This window comes from Oncorhynchus mykiss, chromosome 9 (assembly GCF_013265735.2).
Source record: "Oncorhynchus mykiss isolate Arlee chromosome 9, USDA_OmykA_1.1, whole genome shotgun sequence".
Taxonomy (NCBI): Eukaryota; Metazoa; Chordata; class Actinopteri; order Salmoniformes; family Salmonidae; genus Oncorhynchus; species Oncorhynchus mykiss.
In genome coordinates, this window is record NC_048573.1 from 42,471,380 (window position 1) to 42,490,480 (window position 19,101).

The 19,101-nt window shown below is 41.9% G+C and overlaps 1 protein-coding gene across 4 annotated transcripts in view; it reads right to left on the reverse strand.

Moving 5' to 3' along the window:
* Positions 1-13,438, reverse strand: part of LOC110532130 (polyhomeotic-like protein 2) — a 48,051-nt gene extending 34,613 nt beyond the window's left edge. For all 4 annotated transcript variants that reach the window (XM_036988044.1, XM_021615755.2, XM_021615753.2 and 1 more), the window contains exon 1: positions 13,329-13,438. The gene's annotated coding sequence lies outside the window, so the exon portion shown is untranslated. The remainder of the gene's footprint in view (positions 1-13,328) is intronic.
* Positions 13,439-19,101: the final 5,663 nt, after the last annotated feature.

The window sequence follows — 19,101 nt, forward strand, 5'->3', positions numbered from 1 at the left end:
GAGATCTCTTTGCCTTCAGCCATCGAGGTAGGTAGTGATGCTAGCTAGCCAGCAAACAACGAGTTGATCAGTGGTGTGACTAAAGTTAGCAGTAGGAAATGGCGTCTGTTCGCATACGGAACGTAACTGCACCTACTGTGCCTTGTAAAATGATTCATTCCCCTTGGAGTTTTTCCTATTTTGTTGCATTACAGCCTGTAATTTAAATAGATTTTTATTTGGATTTCATGTCATGGACATACACAAAATAGTCCAAATTGGTGAAGTGAAATGAAAAAAATAAGTAAGATATGGTGCAACCAATACCTTCAGAAGTCACACAATTAGTTAAATAAAGTCAACCTGTGTGCAATCTAAGTGTCACATAATCTCAGTATATATAAACCTGTTCTGAAAGGCCCCCGAGTCTGCAACACCACTAAGCAAGGGGCACCACCAAGCAAGCGACAATATGAATAGCAAGGAGCTCTCCAAAACAGGTCAGGGACAAAGTTGTGGAGAAGTACAGATCAGGGTTGGGTTCTAAAAAAATATCAGAAACTTTGAACATCCCACGGAAAAATGGAAAGAATATGGCACCACAACAAACCTGCCAAGAGAGGGTCACCCACCAAAACTCACGGACCAGGCAAGGAGGCCATTAATCAGAGAGGCAACCAAAGATAACCCTGAAGGAGCTGCAAAGCTCCACAGCGGAGATTGGAGTATCTGTGTCACGCCCTGACCTTAGAGAGCCTTTTTATGTCTCCATTTGTTTGGTCAGGGTGGGATTTGGGTGGGCATTCTATGTGTTGTATTTCTTTGTGTTTGGCCGAGTGTGATTCCCAATCAGAGGCAGCTGTCTATCATTGTCTCTGATTGGGAATCATACTTAGGTAGCCTTTTTTCCCACCTATGTTGTGAGATCTTGTCCTTGCATTGTTGCTGTTGAGCCCTACTAGGCTGTACGTTTCTCTCTTTCTTGTGTTTGTGGTTATCATTAAAGAATATGATTAACCTACACCTACACTTGGTCTAATTCCACCAACGACGATTGTCACAATCTGTCCATAGGAACACTTTAAGCCATACACTCCACAGAGCTGGGCTTTATGGAAGAGTGGCCAGACAAAAAGCCACTGCTTAAAGAAAAAATAAGCAAACACACTTGGTGTTCGCCAAAAGGCATGTGGGAGACTCCCCAAATATAGGGAAGAAGGTACTCTGGTCAGATGAGACAAACATTGAGCTTTTTGGCCATCAAGGAAAACGCTATGTCTGGCGCAAACCCAACACCTCACATGACTCCGAGAACACCATCCCCACAGTGAAGCATGATGGTGGCAGCATCATGCTGTGGAGATGTTTTTCATCGGCAGGGACTGGGAAACTGGTCAGAATTGAAGGAATGATGGATGGCACTAAATACAGGACAATTCTTGAGGGAAACTTGTTTCAGTCTTCCAAAGATTTAAGACTGAGATGGAGGTTCACCTTCCAGCAGGACAATGACCCTAAGCATACTGCTAAAACAACACTTGAGTAGTTTAAGGGGAAACATTTAAATGTCTTGGAATGGCATAGTCAAAGCCCAGATCTCAATCCAATTGAGAATCTGTGGTATGACTTAAATACTGCTGTACACCAGCAGAACCCATCCAACTTGAAGCAGCTGCAGCAGTTTGCCTTGAAGAATGGGCAAAAATCCCAGTGGCTAGATGTGCCAAGCTTATAGAGACATACCCCAAGAGACTTGCAGCTGTAATTTTTGCAAAAGTTGGCTCTGCAAAGTATTGACTTTGGGGTGGTGAATAGTTATGCACAATCAAGTTTTGTGTTTTTTTGTTTCACAATACAAAATATTTAGCATCTTCAAAGTGGTAGGCATGTTGTGTAAATCAAATGGTAGAAACCTCTCAAAAATCAATTTTAATTCCAGGTTGTAAGGCAACAAAATAGGAAAAATGCCAAGGGGGGTGAATACTTTTCCAAGCCCATGTATACTGTACTTAGCTACCAAAAATAACAAACATGGTTTTTGAGACACTGATACCTGATACCATGTTTCAGTATGATATATTGGATAAAAGAATAAAGACAGACACAAATGTCAAGTTCAATAGCCTTGTTGAAGCATTGTACAAGAACCCTACATACAGGGTCTGAGGAACAGCCCAGCTAGTCGATTACCTTTCAACTAGACATAATCTGTAATTATTTGCCTAGCCTAAAAAATTCATCATGATGTGCTGAAAATGAATACCAAAAAACTGTGCTGAAAATTAATGAATCTGCACAGCCCCTGCTGAAGCCAACGGAAAAGATGGTGGCGCTGAGGAAGGAGCCTGTCTTGCCGGTTCCTGCTTGATTTAGTTTTTTTATGGCAATTATTTGCGAAACTTGAAACAATTATGATGTTTCAGTATGATAGGCCTATTCAAGAAAATATCATAGACCCAGTTTTATTATATTGATAATTATTTTCTATGGAGCAAATTGAAAGAAAATGTATTATTACAAGGTTGAAGTAACTTTTCTTTATATGTGCACGTTTTAATTAATTACTTAATGTGTTAGTAGGCTTATGGATTACATTTTTCAAGTTATTCGCACAACCCTATTTTATTTATTAAATTAAGGCAATGAAAGCAGCTCATTTAAAAATATATAAGAACAAATTTATAAACAATCATCTGCCTATATGAAAAATGTATTTTGGGGCATACAGTAAGTGAACCAATAGATATGAGAGCCTCCACGAGTTTCCCCATGGAGCCACTAGCCAACTGTCTTTCCCGACGCAAGAGCTTCTGCTACAGCCCTCACTGTAAAATATAACATGTTGCCTGCCGGTGGTGCTTCGGCCTACTGGAACTTAACCCTGGGACTCCTGGTGCTCCCATTATGGAAACACACTTCAAAGAACACCACCCTCCTCCTCCTCTCTCACTGGAGCTTCCAGGGGGGAGTTTGGCAGGGAGGGGGCTGGCAGAGGGTTAATTGAAGCTAGAGGGTGAGGGGAGTTAGGGAGTAAGCCTCATAAAGTTCCAGTTCAATTCTGAACTTCTGGTGAGAGAACAGCTACACCAACATCTCTACACCAACTGCAGTTTCTACAACATACGGCTGACAAACAGGAGTGTGACATAGACATCCACCTGCCATGGTGTGTCACACACACACACGCACGCACGCACGCACGCACGCACACACACACACACACACACACACACACACACACACACACACACACACACACACACACACACACACACACACACACACACACTCAGACAAAGCAACCCTATTCCATCCAATTTTGTGCATGACGTACGGCACCTACAAACACACTGGTCCACCCATTGAATCCATGGACATGAATTAGTGAAATAAACGTACAGTATGTCTAATGGACCCTCCATTAATGCAGAGGTCTACCAATGACAATGCAACATGGCTTTCTGTTTCCCCTCACACCAGAAAGAGAGAGAGAATAGAGTGAGCAGGTGAAGGGTGCCATTGCTGACGCCAGTGGTGTAAATAACTTAGGTAAAAATACTATACATTAATGTACTACTTAAATCATTTTTGGGAGGGTATCTGTACTTTACTTGATTATTTATATTTTTGACAACATTTACTTCACTACATTCCTTAAGAAAACAAATCACTTTTTACTGCATACATTTCCCCTGGCATCCAAAAGTACTCTTTACATTTTGAATGCTTAGCAGAACAGGAAAATGGTCCAATTCACACAATTATCAAGAAAACATCCCTGGTCATCACTACTGCCTCTGATCTGGCGGACTCACTAAACACACAGTCTTCCTTTGTAAATTATGTTGGAGTGTGCCCATGGCTTTCTGTAAATAAATTAAATAAAAATAAATGGTGCCATCTGGTTTTCTTAATATAAGGAATTTGAAATTATTTAAACTTTTTCTTTTGATAATTAAGTATATTTTAGCAGTTTTATTTACTTTTGATACTTAGTATATTTAGTACATTTAAAGCTCAACTAGTATTTTACTGGGTAACTATCACTTTTATTTGAGTCATTTTCTATTAAGGTATCTTCATTTTACTCAAGCATGACAATTAGGTACATTTCCACCACTGGCTGACACCTCAGCTCCTGCCTCTATCTCAGCATGGTAGAGTGTCAAAAGGTGTGGTCTGTTCCTCCCAGAAATAACAGACACACAGCACAGGCAAAAGTAATTCATACACCCTACATTTCAAATATCTTATCACACACAAACACAATTCTAGGGTGCTGGCCCTCACTTGATGGGCCAAGAATGGATCCCTGTGGTACCCCACGTGTAATAAAGTAAAGTACATCTTGATGAACTGTAATATGCATATTGTTAAAAAGGTAACCATGAATCATAACGCCCATGTGGTGTGGTGTGTGGTGTGGGCTGAGGGGGAGGGCTTGGTGTGGGCTGAGGGGGAGGACGAAGCTAACTCTTACCTCACTGCTCCCAGCAAGAGCTTTGACTGACTTTATGATCTGCCCTCCCCACGGTAGCTTATACCATACAGTGGCTGCCTTTTGTCTGGCTACAGTGGAAATACCCAAACTACGCTGTACTCTGCAGTCAGTCAATGTACATCCCAAGCTTGGCCCACTACCGACACCAGCACTTCTCTCATTTATATACTGCAAGTGGTGAAAATGATGAAAATTATGACATCAGAAGAAATTGATTTACATTTCAACCTCCAAAATGGTGGGCGGGGGACAACTCATTTTTAGGGGGAACCAGAGTATTTCCAATTTATAATGGCCATACCTGTGAGTTCAATCTGAACTGACCACTACTGCTGGTATATGTATGTTTGGGGGGGGGGGGGGGTAACTCTTACAACCCTTTTTTAGGGTAGTCCTTCTAAAGAGATTCTGAATTCTATCAGTGGGTGTGTCGTGTGAGGGGAAAAACCACTCTCTTAGTGGCCAGGGCCACTGGGCAGGCAGGCAGGGGGAGATTATTGGCCCTTATTTCCTTAAGACCCCCCCCCAATAAACCTGCCTGCTTTGTCTGCCAGAGGAGGGCCTTTTGTGTGAGACAAGGCAGAGTGATATACAGCCTGTGTTGTCATGGTTTCATTGATTGTAGAGCAATGCAGAGAGAGAGAGCGGCTTAGTGATGGTGTTGAGGATGCGAATGCAGCACCTCGTGCTGTGGCTAATGTGAAGGAGGAAGACCGTGAGTGATGGTGATAGGCATTCTCGTCTGAAGTGCTCCTCCCTCCCCTTTCTGAGGGTCATAACTCCTAAACATTCAGTCACCACACATGTACTAATATAAAGGATTCATTCAGACAAAGGTATTCAACTGTTGTGATCAGAAAGCAAAAGAAATTAAGGAAAAAAGTTGGAACTACTGCACCTGGATGTAGCAAATGTACAAGAGCAAAATTTAAATTGAAATAAAATTGATGGCATCGATTTTCCTAGGCTAATTTGCATTTAAATTTGGTGCTACTCAAGGTAAGGAAGGGGTGGTGTGTGTGCGCTGTTGAGGGGGAAAGGAGAGGAATTCAGATGGATGCACTCAAATCCACATTGCTGCTCATTTGCTATGATCACGCCTTAAATCGATAATGGACCTGGCACATGCTATAACATAAACTCAGCAAAAAAAGAAACTTTCCTTTTTCAGGACCCTGCCTTTCAAAGATAATTCGTAAAAATCCAAATAATTTCACAGATCTTCATTGTAAAGGGTTTAAACACTGTTTCCCATGCTGTTCAATGACCCATAAACAATTAATGAACATGCACCTGTGGAACGGTCGTTAAGACACTAACGGCTTACAGACGGTAGGCAATTAAGGTCACAGTTATGAAAACTTAGGACACTAAAGAAGCCTTTCTACTGGCTCTGAAAAACACCAAAAGAAAGATGCCCAGGGTCCCTGTTCATCTGTGTGAATGTGCCTTAGGCATGCTGCAAGGAAGCATGAGGACTACAGATGTGGCCACAGCGCTACAGGGAGACAGGACGGACCGCTGTTCGTCCTCGCAGTGGCAGACTATGTGTAACAACACCTGCACAGGACCGGTACATCCTAACATCACACCTGCAGGACAGGTACAGGATGGCAACAACAACTGCCCAAGTTACACCAGGAACGCACAATCCCTCCATCAATGCTCAGACTGTCCGCAATAGGTTGAGAGAGGTTGGGCTGAGGACTTGTAGGCCTGTTGTAAGCAGGTCCTCACCAGACATCACCGGCAACAACATTACTCGCCTATGGGCACAAACCCACCGTTGCTGGACCAGACAGGACTGGCAAAAAGTGCTCTTCATTGACGAGTCGAGGTTTTGTCTCACCAGGGGTGAATTTGCTTTTATTATTGAAGGAAGGCGCGTTACAGCGAGGCCTGTACTCTGGAGCGGGATCGATTTGGAGGTGCAGGGTCCGTCATGGTCTGGGGCGGTGTGTCACAGCATCATTGGACTGAGCTTGTTGTCATTGCATCTCAATGCTGTGCGTTAAAGGACATCCTCCTCCCTCATGTGGTACCCTTCCTGTTGGCTCATCCTGACATGACCCTCCAGCATGAAAATGCCACCAGCCATACTGCTCGTTCTGTGCGTGATTTCCTGCAAGACAGGAATGTCAGTGTTCTTCCATGGTCAGTGAAGAGCCCGGATCTCAACCCCATTGAGCACGTCTGGAACCTGTTGGATCGGAGGGTGAGGGCTAGTGCCATTCCCCCAAAAATGTCTGGGAACTTGGTGGAAGAGTGGGGTAACATCTCACAGCAAGAACTGGCTAATCTGGTGCAGTCCACGAGGAGGAGATGCACTGCAGTACTTAATGAAGCTGGTGGCCACACCAGATACTGACTGTTACTTTTGATTTTGACCCCCCCACCCCCCTTTGTTCAGGGACACATTATTAAATCTGTTAGTCACATGTCTGTGGAACTTGTTCAGCTTATGTCTCAGTTGTTGAATCTTGTTATGTTCATACAAATATTTACACATGTTAACCTGTTAGAGCTCTAGGGGCGCTATTTCATTTTTGGATAAAAAACGTTCCCGTTTTAAGCGCGATATTTTGTCACGAAAAGATGCTCGACTATGCATATTCTTGACAGTTTTGGAAAGAAAACACTCTGAAGTTTCAGAATCTGCAAAGATTTTTTCTGTAAGTGCCCCACAACTCATTCTACAGGCGAAACCAAGATGATGCATCACCCAGGAATTAGCAGAATTTCTGAAGCTCTGTTTTCCATTCTCTCCTTATATGGCTGTGATTGCGCAACGAATGAGCCTACACTTTCTGTCGTTCGCCCAAGGTCTTAGCAGCATTGTGACGTATTTGTAGGCATATCATTGGAAGATTGACCATAAGAGACTACATTTTCCAAGTGTCCGCCTGGTGTCCTGCGTCGAATTCGGTGCGCAATTGCCAGCTGCTTCTACTTTACCATTTGATTCAGGGGAGAAAGCATGTGTCCAAGAACGATGTATCAATGAAGAGATATGTGAAAAACACCTTGATGATTGATTCTAAACAACGTTTGCCATGTTTTCAGTCGATATTATGGAGTTAATTTGGAAAAAAGTTTGCGTTTTGAGGACTGAATTTATGGATTTTTTTTGGTAGCCAAATGTGATGTATAAAACGGAGCTATTTCTAATACACAAGGAATCTTTTTGGAAAAACTGAGCATCTGCTATCTAACTGAGAGTATCCTCATTGAAAACATCAGAAGTTCTTCAAAGGTAAATGATTTTATTTGAAGGCTTTTATGTTTTTGTTAATGTTGCGTGCTGGATGCTAACGCTAATGCTAACGCTAAATGCTAACGCGAAATGCTAACTCTAGCTAGCTACTTTTACACAAATTATTGTTTTCCTATGGTTGAGAAGCATATTTTGAAAATCTGAGATGACAGTGTTGTTTACAAAAGGCTAAGCTTGAGAGATGGCATATTTATTTCATTTCATTTGCGATTTTCATAAATAGTTAACGTTGTGTTATGCTAATGAGCTTGCTGATAGATTTACACAATCCTGGATACAGGGGTTTTTTCATAGCTAAACGTGACGCAGAAAACGGAGCGATTTGTCCTAAACAAATAATCTTTCAGGAAAAACTGAACATTTGCTATCTGAGAGTCTCCTCATTGAAAACATCTGAAGTTCTTCAAAGGTAAATGATTTTTTTGAATGCTTTTCTGTTTTTTTGTGTAAATGTTGCCAGCTGAATGCTAATGCTAAATGCTACGTTAGCCATCAATACTGTTACACAAATGCTTGTTTTGCAATGGTTGAGAAGCATATTTTGAAAATCTGAGATGACAGTGTTGTTAACAAAAGGCTAAGCTTGAGAGCTAGCATATTTATTTCATTTCATTTGCGATTTTCATGAATAGTTAACGTTGCGTTATGGTAATGAGCTTGAGTCTGTATTCACGAACCCGGATCCGGGATGGGGAGATCAGAAAGGTTAAGTTTGCTGAAAATAAACGCAGTTTATGTGCACCATGCCTCATGCAGGTGTGTGTGTTTCTGAGTGCCTACAGTCCAAAGAGATGCAGGACAGATGAGAGACTAACTTCAATCAGATGTGCGTGTGCCTGCTCCCAAGTTACTGGGAACACATGGAGGGAGGGAGTGAAAGAGGGAGAAAGAAAGAAAGAAAGAAAGAAAGAAAGAAAGAAAGAAAGAAAGAAAGAAAGAAAGAAAGAAAGAAAACAGAGACCTGAGGAAGCTGGTGAGAGGAGTTAAAAAGGACTAAAAAAGTATTTAGTCAGCCACCAATTGTGCAAGTTCTCCCACTTAAAAAGATGAGAGAGGCCTGTAATTTGCATAATAGGTACACTTCAACTATGACAGACAAAATAAGAAGAAAAAAAAAATCCAGAAAATCACATTGTAGGATTTTTAATGAATTTATTAGCAAATTATGGTGGAAAATAAGTATTTGGTCACCTACAAACAAGCAAGATTTCTCTTTTGCTCTCACAAACCTGAGGAGCCTTCTTTAAGAGGCTCCTCTGTCCTCCACTCGTTACCTGTATTAATGGCACCTGTTTGAACTTGTTATCAGTATAAAAGACACCTGTCCACAACCTCAAACAGTCACACTCCAAACTCCACTATGGCCAAGACCAAAGAGCTGTCAAAGGACACCAGAAACAAAATTGTAGACCTGCACCAGGCTGGGAAGACTGAATCTGCAATAGGTAAGCAGCTTGGTTTGAAGAAATCAACTGTGGGAGCAATTATTAGGAAATGGAAGACATACAAGACCACTGATAATCTCCCTCGATCTGGGGCTCCACGCAAGATCTCACCCCGTGGGGTCAAAATGATCACAAGAACGGTGAACAAAAATCCCAGAACCACACGGGGACCTAGTGAATGACCTGCAGAGAGCTGGGACCAAAGTAACAAAGCCTACCATCAGTAAGGACATTGAATATGAAACGTGGCTGGGTCTTTCAGCATGACAATGATCCCAAACACACCGCCCGGGCAACGAAGGAGTGACTTCGTAAGAAGCATTTCAAGGTCCTGGAGTGGCCTAGCCAATCTCCAGATCTCAACCCCATAGAAAATCTTTCGAGGGAGTTGAAAGTCCATGTTGCCCAGCAACAGCCCCAAAACATCACTGCTCTAGAGGAGATCTACATGGAGGAATGGGCCAAAATACCAGCAACATTGTGTGAAAACCTTGTGAAGACTTACAGAAAACGTTTGACCTCTGTCATTGCCAACAAAGGGTATGCAACAACGCATTGAGATAAACTTTTGTTATTGACAAAATACTTATTTTCCACCATAATTTGCAAATAAATTCATTCAAAATATGTCATAGTTGAAGTGTACCTATGATGAAAATTACAGGCCTCTCTCATCTTTTTAAGTTGGAGAACTTGCACAATTGGTGGCTGACTAAATACTTTTTTGCCCCACTGTATAGGAGACGGGCTCATTTTGGTTCCATATGTTTGATGTGTTTGATACCGTTCCATTTATTCCATTCCAGCCATCACAATGAGTCTGTCATCTTATAGCTCTTCCCACCAGCCTCCTCTGATAATGACCCTTACAAAAAAGCACAGCAAATTTGCAGTTTCATAAGTGAATTAGCTGTTCTCACATGTTGAGCTTAAATTTGACATAACAAAAAAACACATTTTCACAAGTATATATGTTGAATTCACATGTTAACACCACCTTTTCACATGTGAGAATAACATGTTTTCACCTCACATGTGAATTGCAGTTTCACATATGAAATTTGAAAATCGAATATGCAGTTTCACATGAGATTTTCACATGAACGTTTTTCACATATGAAACTGCAAATTAGATTTTTACATGTGATTGTTTTCAGATGTGAACTTGCACTTTTAAATGTGAAAGTGAAAATCTCATTTGCAGAAAACTCCACGTGAAAATCTCACATTCAGTTATGGTATTTTAAAGTTAAAGCAAATTCACATGTAGGGTTGAAATAATGTTATTCTCCTCACATATGAAACGATGGTGATAACATGTTGCAGTAGCAATGTTTCCACTGGTGGAATTAGGGTGACCACATCTAAAAAGCCGAAATACGGGACATTCTCGGAACAGTGGACAGAATACATTTTTGGGGCCAGGTTAATAGATCACATTCAAATGGAAACATCGTTGTGCTGTATGAAGGTCACTGCCTGTTAAAGGGCCAATCCTTAGTTGCTACATCCATTTTTGGACGTATAAAAGAATGATATGTACCCATTGATTCTTAAAGAATATAAATGCCTCATGAGCTAAGTTCAGCTGTCGCACCCCATCAGAATCCAAAATATAAGCTTGTTTTACTCCAATTTTTATAAGCAAAGTAAACGTAAATAACCACTGTACAGCCTAAAAACATGGTTAAAACTATCATTTGGATATCATGGATGGTCAGTCCTTGCATCCATAGTGTAGTCTATGGATTTGAGAAAGGTTGCATTTCTCCAGCCCCATCCCTCAGCTTTGACTGTACTTGTGGCAGGGAGTACACTTTGTTAATGGATTGCTGCTTTAAAACACCTTTAATTGAGTCATAGTGTTATTATATGGTGCAATCCTCTAGTGAGTGAGTTACTTTTGTGCTGTTAATATCAAGCAAAACTCGAGAAAAAAATGATTACTATTGCAAACAAAAGATATGACATTGAAAGCAAAACATTGTAAGGTAACAATTTAAATGAAAAAGAACGCCTCCCTCGTTCCTGCAATCTGCAATCTTTGGTTATATTACCCTGGCCTTTGCTGCCTTTTTTTACAGTTGCAAGTTTTGGCATTCATTCCAGCAACATAGCACCCTGCATCCCACTGCCGATTTGCCTCTGAAGCTCAAAATTAACATGTGAAACTTCACACGTGTCTGAAAATCACGTGTGTTTTTTGTTGTTGTAAGGGGAGATATAGAGAGAAAACACAAACAGACCCCACAGAGCCCCAGGACAACAACACAATTAGACCCAACCAAATCATGAGAAAACAAACATAGAATTACTTGACACGTTGAAAATAATTAACAAAAAAGAGTGCTATTTGGCCCCAAACAGTGAGTACACAGTGGCAGAATACCTGACCACTGTGACTGACCCAAAATTAAGGATAGCTTTGACTATGTACAGACTCAGTGAGCATAGCCCTGATATTGAGAAAGGTCGCAGTAGTCAGACCTGGCTCTCAAGAGAAGACAGGCTATGTGCACACTGCCAAAAACGAGATGCACATCCTAACCTCCTGCCAAATGTATGACCATATTATTTCCCTCAGATTACACAGACCCACAAAGAATTCGAAAACGAACGCAATTTTGATAAACTCCCATATTGATTGGATGAAATACCACAGTGTGCCATCACAGCAGCAAGATGTGTGACCTGTTGCCACAAGAAAACGGCAACCAGTGAAGACCAAACACCATTATAAATACAACCCATATTTACATTTATTTCTTTTCCCTTGTCTACATCGTTACAACACTGTATATAGCCATAATATGACATTTGAAATGTCTCTATTCCTTTGGAACTTTTGTGAGTGTAATGTTTACTGTTCATTTTTTATTGTTTATTTCACTTTAGTTTATTATTTATTTTACTTGCTTTGGCAATGTGAACATATGTTTCCCACGCTAATAAAGCCCTTTGAATAGAGAGAGAGAGAGAGAGAGAGAGAGAGAGAAGAGAGAGAGAGAGAGAGAGAGAGAGAGAGTGAAAGAAAGGGAGGGAGAGAGAGAGGGAGTGAGAGAGAGAGAAAGGGAGTGAGAGAGAGAGAGCGCAAGCATAGGGACCAGCAGGACCAGGGGGACCAGGAGGAATAACACCTGGACGTGAGAAGGAGTCACTTTCATCTGCTCCCAGACCTCCAGACCCTCCAGACCAGCTGCCTTGCCCAAAGGGGGAGAGGGGACAGGGCCATACCTCATCAGAGCCGAGGCACTCCAACCTGTCGACACTCACTTCCTAACGACACACTGAGTTACACTGAGTTCCGCTGCCTCGGCTGTCAGAAGCTCTCCCACAGATCTTTTATGATCAGTGTTCATACAGGTTATAGGTCTACAATTTCAATCTGGGTAAATGCAGTCTGTCTGTACTCAATGTCTACAGGCCTTCACTCACTGATCTTTCAATGCAAACATCATATGGTTCCCGAAAGCATGCCATTTCTTTTTTTACATTACTCCGTGTGCATGTGTTGGGAGAGTGGCATGTGAGTTTGACATGATAGTAAAAGGAGATGCTTTAAGCTGTCATAAGACAGTCCTAACAGAAATGGCATGTTTTGATCCTCAACCAACTAGACAGTCTGTCTCCTTTGGATCCATGGATAGAGAGCCCATTCGACAAGAAGGCCATGATTTGAATCAAGTCAGTCCCTGATACACTTGACAAATGTAAATAAAATGGTAAAATCTTTACAGAACTGTTCCAATACAGTCCAGGTCAGACTTAAGTGTCTGAATAGTGTGCTGAAGAGACTGCAGACGGCATGTTAGTTGAGAGGCACACAAACACATGGATGCACACACACACACACACACACACACACACAAGCACGCACACACACACACACACACACACACACACACACACACACACACACACACACACAAGCACGCACACTTACACCAGCAACACTTGCAGAGAATCCACATGTACCAATTCACACACATGCACACATACACATATGCAAACAGTAAATCATGCACACATACTCCAACAACAAGCACACAACAGAGCCAGAGTTATAGTTACAGCATCAGCAAGGCATGAAAAATGACTTTCAAAAAGACACAAAGCCACGCTTCCATACCTTCAACACAGGCCTCCCTCCATGCTGTATAGGTTTCTTGTTTCTTTCCTGTTATACTACACCATATCTGGGTCTTGCTCTGCCAGCCTCAGAATAGACCAAGGGTAGAGGAGGAGCTGGAGGTGGGAAAAAATCCTGCATGAATTAGAATTCCAAAAGCAGTCATGTGATTCAAATGAGCCAATGGTTAGCATCTATTAGCCTGTGGCCTTCCCCCTTCCCCCTGGCCCTCCTCCCTTGTTGTCTTGTAGAATGGCGATGACACGGCTGTAGTACAGAATGCCTGTCATTGTCTCCATGGTAGCACAGAGAGATTTAACCCTTACTTGTGATGTTACTGCATCTCCCACAAAATTGGAGTTTGGTTAGGGTGTGTGAGTGGGTCTGCCAAAGCTGTGCATTGATAGAGTAACATGCAAGTGCATTACAATGTGTGTGTGTGTGTCTTGTGCGTGTGTGAGAGAGAGAGAGAGAGAGAGAGAGAGAGAGAGAGAGAGAGAGAGAGAGAGAGAGAGAGAGTCATTACAGGGGACTATATAGAACTTCTGAAGCTTGACGGCCTTGAGTTTATGGTCCATTTATGGTGCAATGGAAAGTCATCTATGATTGAAAACAGAGTGCTAATCACTCGAGTGCTCATTTTGAAACAAGTAAAATATGAATGATTTGTTCTCGGTCTTGGGTAATAAAAGGTTCCGAAATGTAATTCAATCGGGGGACATCGAAGGCTACTAAGTGATTGTACACGTAATTGTGCTAGACACACAGGTGCAGACAGCAATAGGGTAGTTAGGCAGGTCAGGAAATGGCTAGGGCAGGAAATGGCTGGGAAACTGAGGGAAGTGAGGCTGCTGTATTCTACCTTTTATTTGATGGCAGGATAGTTTTTTTGTCAGCTCATCACATGTGGAAGGAAAAAGGAACCGTAAAGTGAATAATTACTATGATCAGATTGAAGCAGTTGTGCACAATGATACTAGCTGCCTGACTTTTCACACAAAAATATTTTGTGGAACCAATATATAATGACTAATAACAAAACAATAGCACACTTTAAAGAGAAGTGAGATGGCTATTAACAAACGGAATTTCACTGTTTATTATGCTCCTAAAAAAGCTGGTACATTCCATGTAATTTGTTTAGTGTATGTTCGGTTCGAACAGTAATGTCCAATGGGCTGTTTGTAGGTGACGACAGAGGCCGATTGGGATGAATGGGAGCTCTGACACACACACACACATAAACACACACACACACACACACACACACACACACACACACTGTGGAATCCAGCCAGGATTAGATAGCCGCCTCTGACTCTATTTCTCCCTGCTGCTGTACCACCACCACAGCTCCTCAGCTTCCGCCCTCAGCTTCCCTCCACAACCAAGACCATAGGACCAGAAGACCATGTCCACCACCGAGGGGGTCAAGACCCCTATCCCTGGCCCCACAGAGGCCACCAGTCTGGTAAGGGGTCCAAGCCAAGAACAGGTAAGGGCCAGGCCCGGGGCTTCATTTAACCTCTTACAGCTTTTTCATATCATAGCTTTCTGGTAGAAAGTGTTTTTTATTTTTGAGTATTCTTATATGGAATGATATTACATCATGTTGATGAGCTAGACTTTGATTGATGGGGTAGTTTTACATTGTTCAGACATATCTTGGAGGAGTGATATTGTATTGTGTAAATGTTTTTTTAGCAATACGAAGAAGATGGGGCAAAATATACATGGCTACATAGACACAGCTGTCTCGGTTGATATCATCCGCCATAGTGCGGTAGATGGCGTGATTGTGGTGTAATCTGATTACAGTATGGTACTGCACGTACATGGAGTTGATGACTGAAATTAAGCATGTGCATACTGCGTGGTCCAATTATAGCAGGCTAGTTCTGACCTGTCTTTGACCTAGCTGTACAGAGGATTATATTCTACATCTCTACACAAACTTTATATCCTACTACTGCATAAAAGACATGGCTGATAGCCTGGAACAACGCTGAGCGATATGTAATCTAATCGCAAGTACAGTCCATCAGTACCACTGAGATGTACTTGACTGGGGGGTTATATTGTCCTTAACCGAATCTGCTAAATACAGAATATCATCCATGTTTGTGTAGCCTCTGATGATTTGAAGTCAATGCCATTACAGTGTTTTGAGCGAGATGCATTCATTTTGTATTTTGACTATTTACTTTGCAAGCTTCTCCCATGTTTATTCGACCATTCAGACGTTTCTCCTGCAATTCCGTTTCACCAACTCTTAACATTTAGGAACATTGAACACGTAAGTGTGTTAACTATGGCCTCGTGTTGATCTCGCATCGTGTGATAAAGCTTGGAGCAGTAGATGGAAATATTTGACGTGGCGTCACGGTAATGGGGAGATGCTGATTGACTTTTTTTGCTCGATAATCTAGAGAAAAAACAACAGAAGAAGAAGAAGAAGAAGAAGGGAGAGTCTCTGTGTGAACAGTGACCTACGGTCAACTCTGGAATTATACACCACTACATGCTGTGTACCACTCACTGGCCATGTTGTTCTTGATGTTGCTCTAAATACATTAAGGCCCTTATCCTAACCTGATACAGCCAAACCGAATTATTGTTGTATAAAATAATTGACTTCTTTCTCTGTATGTCGCTTATTTAAGCACAACATGTTTCGGAGTTTCTGATCATCTGAAATTATACTGAACAGAATATATAAGGAAAGTGAATGTTCAATTATTTAGGTACATCACTGACATACAGCCTCATTTAATTGCTGTCATTTCACCATAGTGGGTTGCTGTCATTTCACCATAGTGGGTTGCTGTCATTTCACCATAGTGGGTTGCTGTCATTTCACCATAGTGGGTTGCTGTCATTTTCCAACAGTGTTTGAACAGCTGAATGTTTACACATTTATATTTTGTGTATTAAATTGACAGTGCTCTTTTATGTATGTGCAAGACCATTTCCCTACAAGGCCAATTAAGTTGATGTTTTATTCTATGGGGTTGTGTTGGGTCAGTATTAGGTCCTGCTTTTCTGTGCTCAAAGTTATGGGTGTTATTCTCCACAAGATGGCAGCAGCATACAGTACTGCCAAGAGGGCCCTGCTACCAGGTTGCCCAAACAGCTCTGTAAATCTATGGAAGGTTGCTGGAGCATTGCATAAACCGAAGGGCATGCGTTCAAACACAAACAGGCCAAACGGTGTAGGCTACAGAGCACGGTTTTCTCACTTTGGAAGAAAGTATAACATTCTGTGTAAAGACAATGCTTTTTTAAACATATATTTTCACCTACATTCCTCAAACACAGACTTCTAAGAGATATGGAAACATCTTCCCATGGCCAAAAGTGAAAGTGGATCCCTGAAAGCAATGGCTGATATGGTAAACTCGCCACCTTTCTTTTCACATCCTCCTTTGAGCAACATCCTGTTGTTGTTTTTTGGACTAACTTTTTTGGATCATTTCATCTACTGCAGGAATCCTTTGAAGAACATTTATAAGCCTTGTTCAGAACTTTAACTCTCCTGGATGGGATTTTAGTTCCCAGAAAATGGTCAACAACTGTCGAGAGATACCTCAAAGCTAGAACATGTTATTTTACTGTCTCTGTCACATTTGGAATTCCAGTTACTCGTGTCCTTCATTTAAATTCCCATGCTCATTAAGTTAATTCACCCATTCATTCGATTAGTCAGCACATTTACCAGCTTGACCCAGGGACTCTAGCTATGACAAGGGGTGAAAGTAGATTACATTTCTTACTGGTACGAGGCCTACTACTAAAAATGTTATGGGTCTAACCATTGAATTGCATATAGAATCCCTATTCATTTTAGTGATCTCCGTGGGCATAGCAGGCCTAATAAAGGTTTGTCATATAACTTTTATCATCCGTTACATTTTAATGTGGCATAAACACAACCAGTCATGTTTTCATCTGATTGTCAAACAATCCCTGCAAAAAGCACTCTGGTTGGCCACAACACGACTTGGAGAGTAGGCCTATGTGCCCATTTTCAAGTCAGATCGCTCACTTCCATACAGCGGACATGCAGTACTGTTAAATAAGGGTGTAATTGCCAATAGTTTTCTTGGCATTTTGTTTGAATTATTGTGAGCGGCTCACATTTTACCAGAATGGCATACACCCAGTATTTATTTTGCCTGGATGCCATACCGGACCGTACCGCCTTACTTTCACCCCTGGCTATGACTCATCATTGAACTGAATGACTGGTCAAATTTTGTTGACAGCCTGTTCTCCTATTTCCCCTAGTCACAGAAAAAAAGAGGCAAAAGGGAATAAATATTTCGCAACAGAACAGTGGCATGAAACTGCATGCGCTGTGCACTGATGTGATATCACCACCTTTGTTGTGGTGATGGTTTCAATTTGACCCTCCGCTTTCATGCTGTGCCATGAGCCATTGGACAGTGTCAATCTCAATTGCAAAATGGCCCTTGATGACTGGGACAAGAGCGGTGGGGAAGTGAATGTGGGCGTACACTTTGGGTACACTGGTCATACTCTTTTGCCCCCGCCCACCACCGAATCAGGCCTTGATCCTTCTGTTGGAACTCAGCAAACTGGCAGACCCCATTCAACTATACAGTACAACAGGTACATGACAGAAAGAGGAGGTTGGGGCGGAATGACGGCATGCTAGGCTACACAGTAAAACATCTACATTTCTACTACAACACGTTTGCTTTGGCACTGGCTTAACAGAGTGAACTAGTTGTTTTGAGGAGAAATATCCTTGCACCAGTCTACCTCAATATTTGTTCTATGTCATGCCACTTATTCCACATTCGTGGCTGTTCTACCGATGGCCTTGCATGTATTTGTCTACTTTCATGATTTATTCATTGTGCATAGTGTCTCTCAAAGCACTTATACCTTGTGTCTTTCCTCTGTTCTCTGGATTGGCCAGTTTGGATGTCCGTCTCCTGGGTTTGGCTGGGATTGGAGGTTGCAGGCAGGATGGAGGCAGGATTCTGGATTAGGCAGCAAGAACAGGTACGGCCTCAGTCAGAGCAAGCAGGTGTTGAGGGGATCAGGTTCCCGTCATGTGAGGGTGAGTCACCCTGGAGACAGGGAGTATTCCCATGAGACAGCAGCACTGGGGGAGGTCACGTGACCACCTGGATTAGGTGTCATGTTTTTACCTGAGCTCATCCTCTCTCAAGGGAAGTCAAGGTGGCCATCGGCCAGTTCACACACAGCCCTCAGCCCTCAGCCCTCATCACCAATACACCTGCAAGACAAAGGTGTGCGTCTCAAACTTCCATTTGGTCTTACAGGCAAGATGTAAGACCAAAAAGACCAAAAATATTTCCATGGTGAAAAGTTTGCAGTTGTTGTATTTCAGAGGGAATAAAAGGAAACAAAGGTTATTTTAGGTTAGGATTGAGTTGAAATGTAACCAATAGTATGTTTAGCTTTAGAAATGATTCCAATCTGAAATGTATAGGTTGTAACTTTGTGTGCAAACGCTTAGTAAATCTGGTCCTAAGACCTGAATGTTACATTCAGCCACAGCATCATCCAGGTGTCAGAAGTGCTAACATCAAACCATTGAGAAGTGCTTCCTTAAAATAGAAACTGTACTCAAGGGGATTACAGTAAGTGCTAGGAACTGTCCAGATAAGCACTCACTCACCTGTACTCGCATGAGAGAAGCAATGCAACACTTCCATGACAGGTGAGAGGGACAAACATACAGAGAGACAGAACAAATGATAGAATAATCCTGTAACAC